Genomic DNA, 13,397 nt, shown 5'->3' on the forward strand with positions numbered 1-13,397 from the left:
ATGTGTTTAAAAAATAAAATAAAAAAATCATCCCATTATCTATTGTTTTTAAATTGGGGTCATTTGTCTATTTTATTTCATTTGTTTCATTCAAAGCCTATTTTTCGTAAATACAGTAGCCTATGGTTTATTTGCCTTTGTGTGCTTTGTTTTTCTTATTCATTTGCTGTGTTATCTGTCTTTTTTTAGTCAGTGTAAATAGATGGAGAGTTATTAGAAAAAGGAGCACATCTCCCTTTTTTATTGAAAAATTACTTACTAGGAGCGGTTGAAACTGTCAGATGGTATTTCCTCATTATACAGTATTAAATAATTCTACCACCCATTAGTTATCCGAGAGTCTGTGCTGCAGCAAAACGAAACCACCCTGAACACTTCGCCCATAGGGGGCTGGCAAAAAAAGAAAAAAAAAGAAGAAAAAAAAACGTCAACAAACCGCACGTGTCGGCCTCCTGCTTGCCGTACTTGGCTCCGCCGCCATTGTTTGACAGGTCTCGTTGCTAACCAGAGGCTTTCCTGGTTACACACTCACACACACGGAAAACAAACTTACTAGTGTCGCTTGGATGTCTAGGACGCTTTTCGGCGGTACACGGACCATGGAGGAGTACACACGCTGCACCCAGGTACTTTTATACTTCCTCCTTCTCTTCCTGTTTCACTTTAGCCGGTGCTAACTTCCTCCCCCGACAACAACAGTAACATTATACTTAGCATTAGCATCTCAGACAGCGTCGCTGCAACGCGTGTAAGTTTATTACTACCAGTCACAATGTGGCAAAAGTTGGCGATTTATTGCACATTTTATGACTTAAATTGTCAGTCATGTAATATGTTATGTTCCAATATATCCCCTGTCTCACTTACACGGACTAGTTTGCAAGTTCCCTGACTACAATATTTCAACCGAGTAGCGTGACAGTAAGTTATCATGTTTGAGCTCATGCAGCGACAGCCCTCATTTCAGTAGTAGCAGAGACGTAGTAGTAACTGGTGTTGTTGTAGCTACTCGTACATGTGTACCACATTTTCAAGGTCTTGGTCTCGTCTCGGAATCGACTTCATGTTTACTCGGTCTTGTCTCGGTCTCGGTCGAGCTGGACTCGGGATCTTTACTCTGAACCAGTCAAGACCACAGCTGCAGCGACATCTCTCTTTTTTTTCCGCCGCAGATGTCTCTCTCTGTCAGTCGCCCACTTCGGTTTATGTAATGTAATTCAATAACTTATAGGGTAGGCTAATTAAAATTGTTTTACAAAAGTATCTGCAGGTGTAACCATCTGAAAAACTTGGTTGCACCAGTGTCAAAAGTGGGGAAGACTTTAGCAGGTTGTGTGCTTCCGTGTTATTCTTGTGGCAGGTGGCACCGAGTGGGGAGGGGGAGGTGCAAAAGTTAAGGTGTTCAATCCAAATGTGGTATAGATTTTATATAAAATGATCTTTTCTTTTGAGCTGAGGAATAATGTAGGCCTAAATGTCAAGCCACATGATTATAGAGTACTGAGTACTGACATTGAATACAGTAATGGTCTTAAAAATGGTCTCACAAGTTTGGTCTTGGTCTTGACCACAACACTAGTAGTAAGTAACCCTATTTTATCTTCATACTTACAGTAACTGTACACACCTCCGCCACAGAGCTGCTTAGTCTTGGACCGGTGTGTTTTGTGCAGTTTAGTGTTGCTTTGAACAGAGGCGAGCAATAGTCGTGCAGTTATTATCTGTAATTTAGAGCACAGTTCATGAAGTTATTATGAGCACAGAGAACAGTTGATTGCACCAATCATAGCTGCACATTATGGTTGAATTTGACAGGATCTCATTTTGGAGACGCTGCAAGGAGGGAGACCTGGGATTGTTATCCCTGCAGTAGGAGTCTCGCTTTCTGCTGTACCTTTTCTGCAACCTCAAACTGATGCTGTAAATTTTCAATTAAAATAAGGTTATTCAGGCTTGACTGTAATAATAAATAACCAGATGAGTATGTAAAATACCGTCATTGTTGAAGCAACTTTAATCTGAATGAGTCACTGAAAGGAGTGTGAGGGACATGTTTGTGTTGAGATTGAGAAAACAACTGATTACTAAAAAAAAGAAAAAGTATGATAAAAGCAAAATCTGCAGCTGTAGCTGTGTGTAACTCAAAAGGTTTCTGAAAGTAGCTTGGTTAATCTTAGATCTGTATCATCAGCTGATAAATATAAGGAAGTCTGTGACATTTTAGTTCAGTATTTCAAGGGAGTGACCACTTTCCATGATGGTTCAGCTCGCCTTGTTTTCCATTTAACATGTGAAGGATTTGGTTCAGAAGTTTTCCCTTTTCTTGGGCTTAATTTGAAGATTGCACCACTACTACCAAGATGGTGTAAGGGCTGTCAATGCCCATTCATTGTTTCAGTAGCTTTAGTGTGGGCAAAGTATTTTAAGGTTTTAGTGTTTACTGAAGGCTGACACCCTGTCTGTCTGTCTGTCTGTCTGTCTGTCACAGTGCTGAGACTTGTCTGGGTCTGCAGAGGACGACTTAAGGTCGACTGTGGAAATGCCATCAGCAGCTAGAGAGAGAGAGAAAGGATGTGAACACACAGTGGACCGTCGTTTCTTGCTGTTTGTGAGTTGACAGAGATTAGTTTGGATTTGCTATGTGGGCCATATTGTCTGCAGAACAAAAGTATACACCATTAAAGTACTAGCTATAGAGGACTGCACTTCATAACTAACATGTTTCTGTGATTGTTGGAAGTATATTTTCACAGTAGATCTGTATTGTGTTTTTTATTCTTAATAATACATGGTTTAGTTTACAGACTTTATAAGTGGTTCAGTATGCCCAACATGTTCCTCTAAATTGCTTGTTTTCCTCATCCAAAAACACCCAAAATGTTCACTTTCAAAACAGGCAAAATCAGCAAATCTTCCCATTTGAGAAGATGAAACCAGGGAGGAATTTTCTCCCTTGATAAATGACCTCTGTGTTTTCCCTTACTTGCTTTTATTGTCTCTCTTTGCACCATGGAGCACTAAAAAAAACACTATTGTTGTGTTTAAAGTGCCAAAGAAATAAAGATGAATTGAACAATGAATTGGACAATTAATTAAATGATTTAATCAGTTGTCAGTTTAGGAAACAAATTCATAAGTCAACTTGTGTTTCAGCAATGTAGGAAATTCTCTGTAGTGAGATCATTTTCAACATGTGCTGCTGAAAATGTGAGAAAGACATTGTGCAGTAAAACAGTTTAATGAGCTCCGTGTGAGTGATATAAATATTAAGAATCACCATTGTGGTACTTATCTAAATGTTCAGAGGACCAGCCTTTGATGAGGGCATGAAAGTGGAGAGCTCACCTCTAAAAATATGGAGGATCATTACAGAAGACACCTCTGCAAATACATTCATTTCCTGAGAGGCTCATGATGATGAGGTGCATTTCTTTGGAGAGATTTGAAGGATTACTGAGTCATTAATGGTAACCTAACGCTGGTGATATATGGGGTGTCATACTGGGCTAAAAAAATCTAAGTCTAATAATGAGCTAAAGCATGTCTTCATGGGCATAATCCTAAATCTTGACTCCACATTTTGCAAAGAGAAGCCCTGCTGATAGCAAAAGGGTAATCCTCCCATTGATTAAAAATGGAGGATGCCATTTGTTCTGGCCTCCTCTGAGTCCCTGTTGTCAGAAATACCAAGCAGCAGAATCTGTAGAGAAATGACGCTGGAGATGCTTTAAACATGAAAGCAAAGCAGTTAATTCAAGTAAAAACAACTGCATATGTATTTGTATCTGCTGCAGAGCTGCACTGGGCCAATACATTATGGTTTATTCTTGTTGGGCTGTGGAGATACACAGAGAGAAAGGAGGTGATTCATTTATGTTTTGTCAGTAGATTTACATGTGTGATGCTGATTTCTTAGCCATGAATCATGAAACACCAACCATATATACATTTATAATCTTAGGCTTGATTAAAAGACAATGCCACAGTAAGCTAAAAATGATTAACTAAACATAATATTAAAGGGATAGTTCAACATTTTGGCAAATTGCTCTGAGCAGTTCACGGCTCTGCTCCGCCGTTCTAAAAATAGCTTGCACCGACAATTAAAGGTAACAAACCTACTCCTAAGACTATAGGGATTATGGCAATGTGCCAATTTGCGAAAATGTTGAACTATCATTTTAATTGCTAAATATTATTTACATTATATATTACATTTAACACAACAACGTCAGCATCTGCCCTGTAATAGGGGCAGTTATCGATCCACCCTTGTCACTACACCTACCCCTCACTCTCCATTTATTTCCCAGAATGGTCAGGTGGAAAATTCCTGCCTCGAACAGAATGGGGCTTTTACTTCTTCTGTCCATCTAAAACTCCAAAACCTTAATGCATTCACTTTGTTGTCATATATTACAAGAAGAAGAAGAACAACAAATTGCCACTTTTCAGAGGCTGGAAACAAAAAAATGTTTGGCACTTTTGCTTTTTGTTTTCGCCACTCGCTGTGAGAGAAAAAACAAGCTATTTAAAGACCAGAATGTAGTGAACATCTTGACTGAGAGTATTTTGGCAAGGTAGTTGAATGATAACTGAATCAACAGCATAATTGATAATAAACCATCATTTGCTGACTGAACTAGTTGCAGCTGAACGTCACTAATATGTATGAGCTTCTTATCTCAGCTTTTTATTTGCCTTATAGATATTGAACACACAGCTGACAAAATGATGTTCAGTATTTCCAGACAGAGTCCCATCACCAGTATATTTCAGCCCTTCTGGTTTTCTTTTTACCGTGTGAAAGATTTGGTTCAGAAGTTTTCCTGCCTCCTTCTACTTGGGCCTGATTTATTTAAGCAGTGTTGAGGACTGCAGGACCAAGATGTAATAGGGGTGTCAATATTCGTCATGTCAGCAGGTTGTGCTTCATTAATCTGTCTGATTGATCCGGCTTCCATGTGGTTCCATGACCTTGCTTTGCACAAATAAGAACTGCACCCATGCCAGTGATACCTGATCTACTGCTCTGTTGATGGATTCATGCTTGACTTATTGAAGTCACAGGACAGAGACAAATGTGGACACCAAAGCCGTGGGTGCAGATGGGATTCTTTGTGTGTAATAGAGTCGGGGGGGGGGGCCTTTGGTTACATTATGTGATGTCATGCAGTCATGATTGTGGCAACAGGAGGAACTCATTGTGCTCTGTGGCATTGTGTGTCATCAGCTGGGAAAATGGCTGCTAAAGGAGACATTAGAGTGAAATACGATGAGAGGATAAGTGCTTTAATTGATTGAGTGCGTTTGTTTGATGATAAACAGCAGCAGCTACAATCAGTGAGGAGTAAAACACAATAAAGCCTGTTTGGATTGTCCATCCATCTGTGTGCATCCCTCCTTTTCTCATGAATGTGATGAGGGAAGAGGTCACAGGTCGAGGTCACCTCGCAAAACATGTTTTTGGCTTTGACTCATTCTTTAAAAGTCTTAACTCTGCTTATATGAGCCTGGACATGAATGTTACCTGAATCTGGACTGGTTGGCAGAGGCAGACCTAGTGAGGCAGTAATTGTAGTTATTAGTTGAGGTTTCTGTGAGTGGTAGGCAGGCCTGCTGCTTTTAGAGCCCACATATAAAGTGTATGTTATGTTATGTCACGTCATCCTTGTAACCCTGATCTACAGTGCAGTTTGATTAAATGCACAATTCTTCCATGTAGCTTGAATTGTCTTGTATTGCACTTGCCAATCATGAACTAACCAGAAATACTGCAAGCGTATCACAGCTTCAGAGCTCTGCTTTTTGTAGAAAAAAAAGAAGAAAAAAAAGAATAGGTATTTGAACTTCAATATATTGTTCATGCTGTAGAGGAAGAGAAGCTGTCAAAGTCTTCTCCAAACCCTCCTGCTGCAGCAGTTCCAGATGAACACGCCGCTCCTCGTCCTCACAGACACTATAAAAAACACAGTCGGAAACACTGTTAATAGAAAGCTGAAGTGCAAGTTATACCAGATGCAAAGCCAAGCACCTGTTGAACATATAGTACATAAGCGAGACCTTATCTGAAGATCTTAAAAGACTTGGCTTTTATCTCTATAATTGACTTAGCCTAATAGAAATGCAAGCATTCTCCATTTCTGTTGCATTTACTTGATTGCATTTACGAAAACAAGCTATTTGAAGCTATCAATTTACATCAGGAATTCAACATTATTCCTCTTTTTGGGGGAAATTTGGACATGAACCAAACGATCAATTGGTTGAGAAAGTAATTTGTTATACATTAATTAAGATACACTTGTTTTTTTTACTGATTCAGTGTAGGTTTGCTGTGGGCAAAGCACCAGATGCAACCGTGCAACTAAATTACTCTAAACACGTTTTGGGTTTTGCTTAAAAAACAATGATTAGGGCAGGATAACAGCTGATATGTGCCAGCCCATTACTCAGTTGCATTAATTAGGGCTGTTGATGTCAGAGGCCTAAGCTTGTTAGCTAAAACATCAGCGTGTGTCAGCACCAAATGCTCTGAACATCAAGTAAACAACTTCACTTTCCCGAGAAGCTTTTAGACCACTGCTCAAGGAGGGTTTATAGCTGCGGATGGCTGTGCTAAATAAAGTACTCCAAATGCTTTATTAAAATGTAGGATGTTGGAGTATTTACTATGATCAATAAGAAGCCCTGAGAAGCTGCTTTAGACCTCTGACATCACTGGCTTAATTGATGCAGCTGAGTAATGGACCTGCACACCTGGTTTTTATTAGCTGTTGCTTCCTGCTCTAATACATACTGTACAGTACATCTACATTTATTGATTTGGCAAAGATTTTTACACAAAGTAGAGGTGTAACGGTTTTCAACTGAACCAGAACACCTAGGTTCAAAGGATTTAGGTTCAGAAACTTGTTCTGACTTCACCCTACACCTGCTCTTTGATCACAGAGCATGGATCAGACCAACCAAGGCAGGTGAGCACAAAACTTAACTTACAACAATATAGGGCTGAGCGATTTGTTGTGATTTTTGAATTTAAATATATATTTCCCCCCTACTTAAAATCAATCTGCAGATGCCAAAAAACTTTACTTTGTTTTGATTTCCCCTTCTGGGAGTGCAATCAGAAACAACAAGCCAAAGAGATGGCAGACACTTCCTGCAGTGTATTCAAAACTGTGACAGTGACACAATGCAATGCACAATGCATACTGTACCATGTAGGCGATTTGCAAACTTTGTGAAAGAGTTGTCCACTTGAAAGACAGCCAGACAACAAACTTACCTCACCTGTAAGGAGGCACTGCTAAAAACAACACCAACAAAAAACTGGGATGTTTAAGAGAAACTCCATTTTCGTTCAAACAAATCAACTTAAACTACATATTGAAAAAAACAAAATAATTTATCATCCAGCCTGAACAACATAGAGCAGGTGAGAACCAAAACAGTCAGTTGAGTAATGATCATTCACTTACGCATCCATGTGTAACTCCAGGACCCTTCTCCTTTCACACATCAGCCTCCAGTTGTCATTCCCTCCTCCTTTCACACACATTGGCCTGCTGCCTGTAAACCAACCTGAAAACATTTCTTTAGTAGGTTTTTGAAAACTGAAGTTTGAACTGAGCTGTGGGTTAGGTGAACCGTTACTTATAGCGACTTATAAGTGAGGGACAACACTAAAGCTTCACTGCAACAGGAGACTCTTGAAGTTAGTAATAGTGCAGAGAAAGTGTGGTAATAGTGAGTTACTTATTGTTTAAAGGGAAATCAAAAGGTTTAAACTGCAGCAATTCCTCAGTCCTGTTTTAAAATGGACTATGTAGACTCTTGATCGCCTTATGTTATTTAAATACTGCCTGAGGACGATTACTCGCTGTCATCCCATCATTAAAATAAATGTAACACCATCTCCATCATGGCCTATCGCTGGCCTGCCAATTAGTTTTTGTTTTGAATTTAAAACGGCCCCTTCTGTTTTGTTGCAGCCCATGTAAAATTGCCCTCAACACTGTTGTGATTGTTATTCCCCAAGTCTGTCTGACTAGACTGTCTAGCCTGAGGCCATCTTACTAAACTTAGCTCGGTGGACGGCACCATGCGGAGATCATTCCCATGTTCTGAACCAAATTGTTTTTGTGCCAGTTGAGGTGAAAGAAGGTGACATTTCTCATTATGAGATGTTTTATTGACCCTCAAGGGAATATGGGAGCTGGATAAAAAGAGTGCCATTTCACAGAATCAATAATATATTTCTGGTCTGTGCATACAACAACTACCTGCTCCAAAACATCAAAAGTCAGTGAAATACTGTAGAACAGTGAGTAGTGAGATGGCATCTATGAATCAGAGCATGAGAGGGATTATTTCTGGGACCTTCTCTAAAATATATAAAACATGTTAACAAAATCATTGTGGGGGCTTCAGTCATAACAAGACAAAACCAGTTTGGACATTACTGAAAGTTGCATTAAGAAATTTTAAGTAATGTTGTAACTATTCTTGCATGCAGGTGTCAACCAGCAATGTGGTTGCTGTGCTATTATTGTTATTATTTCTTAGCCTAAAGTGAATTTGATATCCTCAGAATCTTTCACCATTTTCCTGCTGCCAGTCCTCATTCTTAAAAATAACAGAAGTGATTGCAGAAAAGGGGCTGATTAAAGAGTAGAATCCATTTCCCTTTGTATAGCAGTGAGAGGTAATGTTAGCCAAGCGGCGTTGTTGATTGAATGCTTTTTTGCTACAGTATAACTCCCGTATTATTAGTTTCCTTGTGTTGTCATGGGCAGTGTAACAGTTTTATTCCTTTCACCAATGTGACTTTATGCCACAGACAGGGATTTTGCAATAGGCCTTCTGTCATTACTACTGTCAGATGTACTTGCCAAAGCATCTGATGAATCACATTAGTGTGTTTTGTACAGACAATACTCATTTGACTTAAAGGGATACTTCACCCAAAATCGATAATTCACCAATTTACTCACCGTCATGCCAAGGAAGAGTTCAGAGATCTTTTGGAGTCATCAAAAAGCTTTTGGAGTTCCAGCTGGCAACGGATTTTCATATAATGGCGGCGGATAGAGCTTAGTTTTTGAATTGTCCAAAACACACACTCAGTATGTTTACATGCACAGCTTAATCGAGCTATGCTCAAAATCTAATTGGACTTCTGTCCTTGTCCCAGTTTACATGCAACTATGAAAATCGAATAACTGACGGGAATGTGTCCTCCTCCTCAACACCAGGTGGCGATATGCATTGTTTCAGCGGGTTAATACAGAACCGTCTCCAGTTTACCTATTAGCCAGGTGGCAGATGGGCATTTTCAAACAACAGCGAGATGGTTAATCGTACAGCTTTGTTCATCTCGTACGTAATGTGCACGTTACTTATTGTGCAGATAAGAAAGAAAAAAAACAAAGATCAAACTAATTTTTTCCGATCAACTTTGCTTCTGGACACTTGGGTCAGTACGGACGAGCAGTATGGAGGTATTTTGATGTTTCATTGTGTGTGTTTTGGACGATTCAAAAGTGAGCACCATTATATGAAAATCCTTTAATAACTCTGAAAGTTCTCCAAACCGTTCCTTGGCATGACGGTGAGTAGAAAATTGGTGAATTATTGGTTTTGGGTGAAGTATCCCTTTAATGTGGTGCTGTGCAATCTTGCCAAATGTGACTTTTTGCTGGTGCTGTACAATACAACCATGCAACATGACGTTAAAACTTTCCCGTAGCAAAGTGGCAGCAGTTCTTTGAGGCAGGTGCTGCGGTTGCTCTGGCTTTTGGCTGCACCGACTGGGAACCACCTCTGTGACGACAGAACTTTGCCCTAATTGGCTTAAGGCTTCACTGACACGCCTGACATGCTCTGTATTTTTATTCTGCGGTTATCTCTCCCAGAGGGGATGCGAGGAATTTGATCTCCTCCGTCTGGCAGCTCATTTTTATTTTACATTTGGGCACCTCACACACACACACGCACACACAAAAAAATTCATCTCCAGCAAGAAAGCTGCAAACAGTTTAGTTCAGGAGTGTTATATTGTAAATGAAATACTGATTATGTTTGCAATGCAGAATATATTACACTACTTAGTGTATTTCTTCTTGACACTTGGATTTTACAGTGCTAAATTCTCATAGGTTATGTCTCATAGGTTTGTGGTTTCTTCAAATGTCTCGATTCTTAATCAAATTGTGTGGCACTTTGGAAGTAAAAAAAAACTTTGACATAATAAAACAATCATAAAAATATAATTATTTTGCAATTCATCCTTAATTGCTCAGATCCAGGCTGCTCAGCAACAGTTACCTCACAGCTCAAACAACAACATAGCTATTACAACTAAGCCTGATAATTAATCAGATTTACATTCACTAAGAAACCCTACTCTGGGCCAGGCTTCTCCTCCCATGTAGGCCAGATCTGTGCCTCATTTTATACCCATTTGAGCCAATAAAGACATCTGGTGTTTGAAACACTCTTTCTTTCTTCAGATATGTTCCCTGACATTGCCAACAGAGTGAAGACATGTAGAATCAAGTGTTGAGTGAAGAGCTGAGTTGAGTATCCCTCATGATGTAATACCATTGCTGTAAAAAAACAAAGGAGACAAAAAGTTGCAGAGCACATGGCCCGGCTGGTGTCAGAACAAACTTTATTTACTTAATGCAAGGGCAGACAAGAGGGCAGTTGATAACTTAATGACAGTCAACTCCTTTGTAAAGGTCTTCACGCATCACTCAAATGGCTGCTAAAAATAAACCTATGTCATAAGTTAAGGCATCTCATACCTGTTCAGTGCAAAAATAAACTGGCTTAAATGACAGTACGGGAACAAACGCCGTGCACTTCCCATGAGGCTTAAAAAAAATAGAGCAGCGGACTTCCAACGTACTCCAAGTGCCACATGGGACATTTTTAGGCCTACGTATGTAACACAGAAGATGAATGAAAATTCCACGGTGACCTTGCTGCGTATTACCAAGATAAACACAAGTGAAATGCATTGGTTTTGCTTTCAGGGCTTAGTCCAGAGCCTGATAACAGCTTCCATTTAGTCCTAAACACTGACCTGTGCTATACACAGTCTATTTTTTCCTCAGGCAGACTGAATTACTGTTGAAATTGGTCGAGCCACCCCACTACAATATCCTTTATCACTTTCTATGGTCAGTCATTTAGACTGTGTTGCTTTCAGCATTAGAGTAAATCTCCTTATGAGATCTCAATGGACATTGATCGGGATCATGTGAAGTCTCCAAAAGGTGTGAAGTAAATTAATTTCATACCCCACTAAGTCTGGAAGCTGCAATGAGATTGAGAAGTAGAGGAGGGTGCACTTTCATGTTAATCCAGTGCGGGAAATGCCTGTGTTTATCACACCCAGACATGATCAGATTTCTAACATGCATGACTTTTCAAATTCAGATGAAGAGATGAAAAACAATGTGAGTTTGACTGTACTGCAGTGTTTTGCACTGACGACCTGATCATCTGCGTATGAATTGAGTGTTTGAAGTCCTTTAGACTGAACAATTACCTTCACAAATACCATATTATTTTTTAGGTGAAAACCACTTACTGCTGATGGGTTATAATTATAGTAACTAAAACTAAAATCTCCTGTTGTAGTAAAAAGCTGTGAGGATTTTGTTGATAGCACAATGTGGTTGCCACTTCATATACTTTATTGCATCCTGTCTGAATGACGAACAGTTTTTCAAAGTAATGGGACCTGCAGTGGATTTCCAAGCCCTTGTGTCTTTGTCCTACTTTCCTGGTTTTATGTGAGCATGCTTTCATTTGTTGGATTTGTTGAGAATAACATATGAAACAAACCTATTTGTTGTTTACCCCTGTTGCATCCAGTGAAGACTCTGCAGCAGGCTGCCAGATATTTTCCACATGCTAGATTTGTTTATGCGATTAACTTATCAAATAGTAAAGCTTTGAATGACTGTACAACTGAAACCTAATCTTACCCTGGTAGATTTTGTGAAGATAGGCTTGGCTCTGCTGTATCTTCTTGATGAAAGATAGCAGCTGATTAGCTGCCAAGACATTTGAAATGACTCCAGCTCTAAAGCCAGGATACAGTTCTGACAGAGCTGTGTGTCTTAAACAGCCAGACATCTGGATTAATGTGTGAAAGGATTTCACTGGTTTCACTCCCTCAGAGCAAGTTGCTGGAAGACATCAGAGATGATCCAACGGCCCTTGAATATGTCTGTTTGCCTAGTAAATGAAAACAACCAGCTTTTTATGATGTTATATTCATTCAGTTGTGTAATACTGAAAATATAGCACAATTCTTTTCTGGGTAAATGATTGATTTTTCTTAAAATAGTGGGGAAGTTGTTGTCAAGTCTGTATTCATCTATCTTTGCCATCTTTGTGCAGTGCTGTTGGGTCTTCATTTCAGGCATGAACTGGTGCTTTTCAAAGAAGTGTCCATCTTTTCTTTAACTGGCATTGACACATAAAACACAATTTTTTAATCTCTATACCACTTTACTGTGGCCTCTAGACTTCCAATGTCTGTATTATGCTGTTTTTCCGTGTATTCTACAAAACAAGAGTTTAGTAGGGAAGGAAATGCATTATCCAGCACAGTAAATTACATTTAATTATTGCTTTAATGTTGTATATAACGTACAGTCTGTTTATGCATAGTTAAGTAGCTAATCCTAATTGACAAACTAGGTGGCATAATGTTAATGTAGCTAGTGTCCATAAAGGCGATTACGATTAGCCTACGTAAGGCGCAGGGGAGAACGGGGAAAGGCTGTGCGGACTGTGCGGAGTCTGGGTTGTGGCGATGAAAGGATGCCATTCTTGAGTAGAATTTAAGATATGCAAATACTACAGTGAGGGAACTAAAGGTGTGCTTCATCTGCTGAGAGACACAAGTTGTCTGTGGTCTTCTCTCGTGCTCCCAGCTGATAAATATGAATATTGCTGCAAAACTCAGTGTTTAGACTCTGTGGGGAGTTCTACATTGCCATGGTGTACATGAGAGATGATTGACAGCTGTTGGAGGGAGAATGAGGAATTGAAGGGCTGAATTCAACCTGGCCCGACCCTCTGATCAATGCACTCCTATTTAGACCTGGCAGGCTAGAGACCAGCACTGTTTTTCCAGACTAATAAAGATGGCACTGAGAGCTGCTCCTGGGCTTGACTGCCGATACTTTTAACACCCCCATCGATTCTCATTACTGTTAATGGTTTCTTCGCTAGTGTGAGCCGGATGTTGAAGAGGGTGTGGGTTGGTCTGGGTGTAGTTGGAGATTTGGATTGGGGCAGAGTCATCATACTGTGGCCCTGATTAGTGGAATGGCTGAGACAGTCAGTTTTGCAGTGTGTGTTGCCTAATT

The 13,397-nt window shown here is 39.7% G+C and overlaps 1 protein-coding gene across 1 annotated transcript in view; it reads left to right on the top strand.

The window, feature by feature from the left end:
• Positions 1–443: 443 nt before the first annotated feature.
• The window catches only part of enox2 (ecto-NOX disulfide-thiol exchanger 2), a 209,027-nt gene continuing 196,073 nt past the window's right edge, over positions 444–13,397 (top strand). The window contains exon 1 of the mRNA XM_085789333.1: positions 444–626. The gene's annotated coding sequence lies outside the window, so the exon portion shown is untranslated. The remainder of the gene's footprint in view (positions 627–13,397) is intronic.

The sequence above is a fragment of the Trachurus japonicus genome, chromosome 10 (genome assembly GCF_045865225.1).
Source record: "Trachurus japonicus isolate A0001 chromosome 10, Traja_1.0".
In the NCBI taxonomy this organism is placed as follows: domain Eukaryota; kingdom Metazoa; phylum Chordata; class Actinopteri; order Carangiformes; family Carangidae; genus Trachurus; species Trachurus japonicus.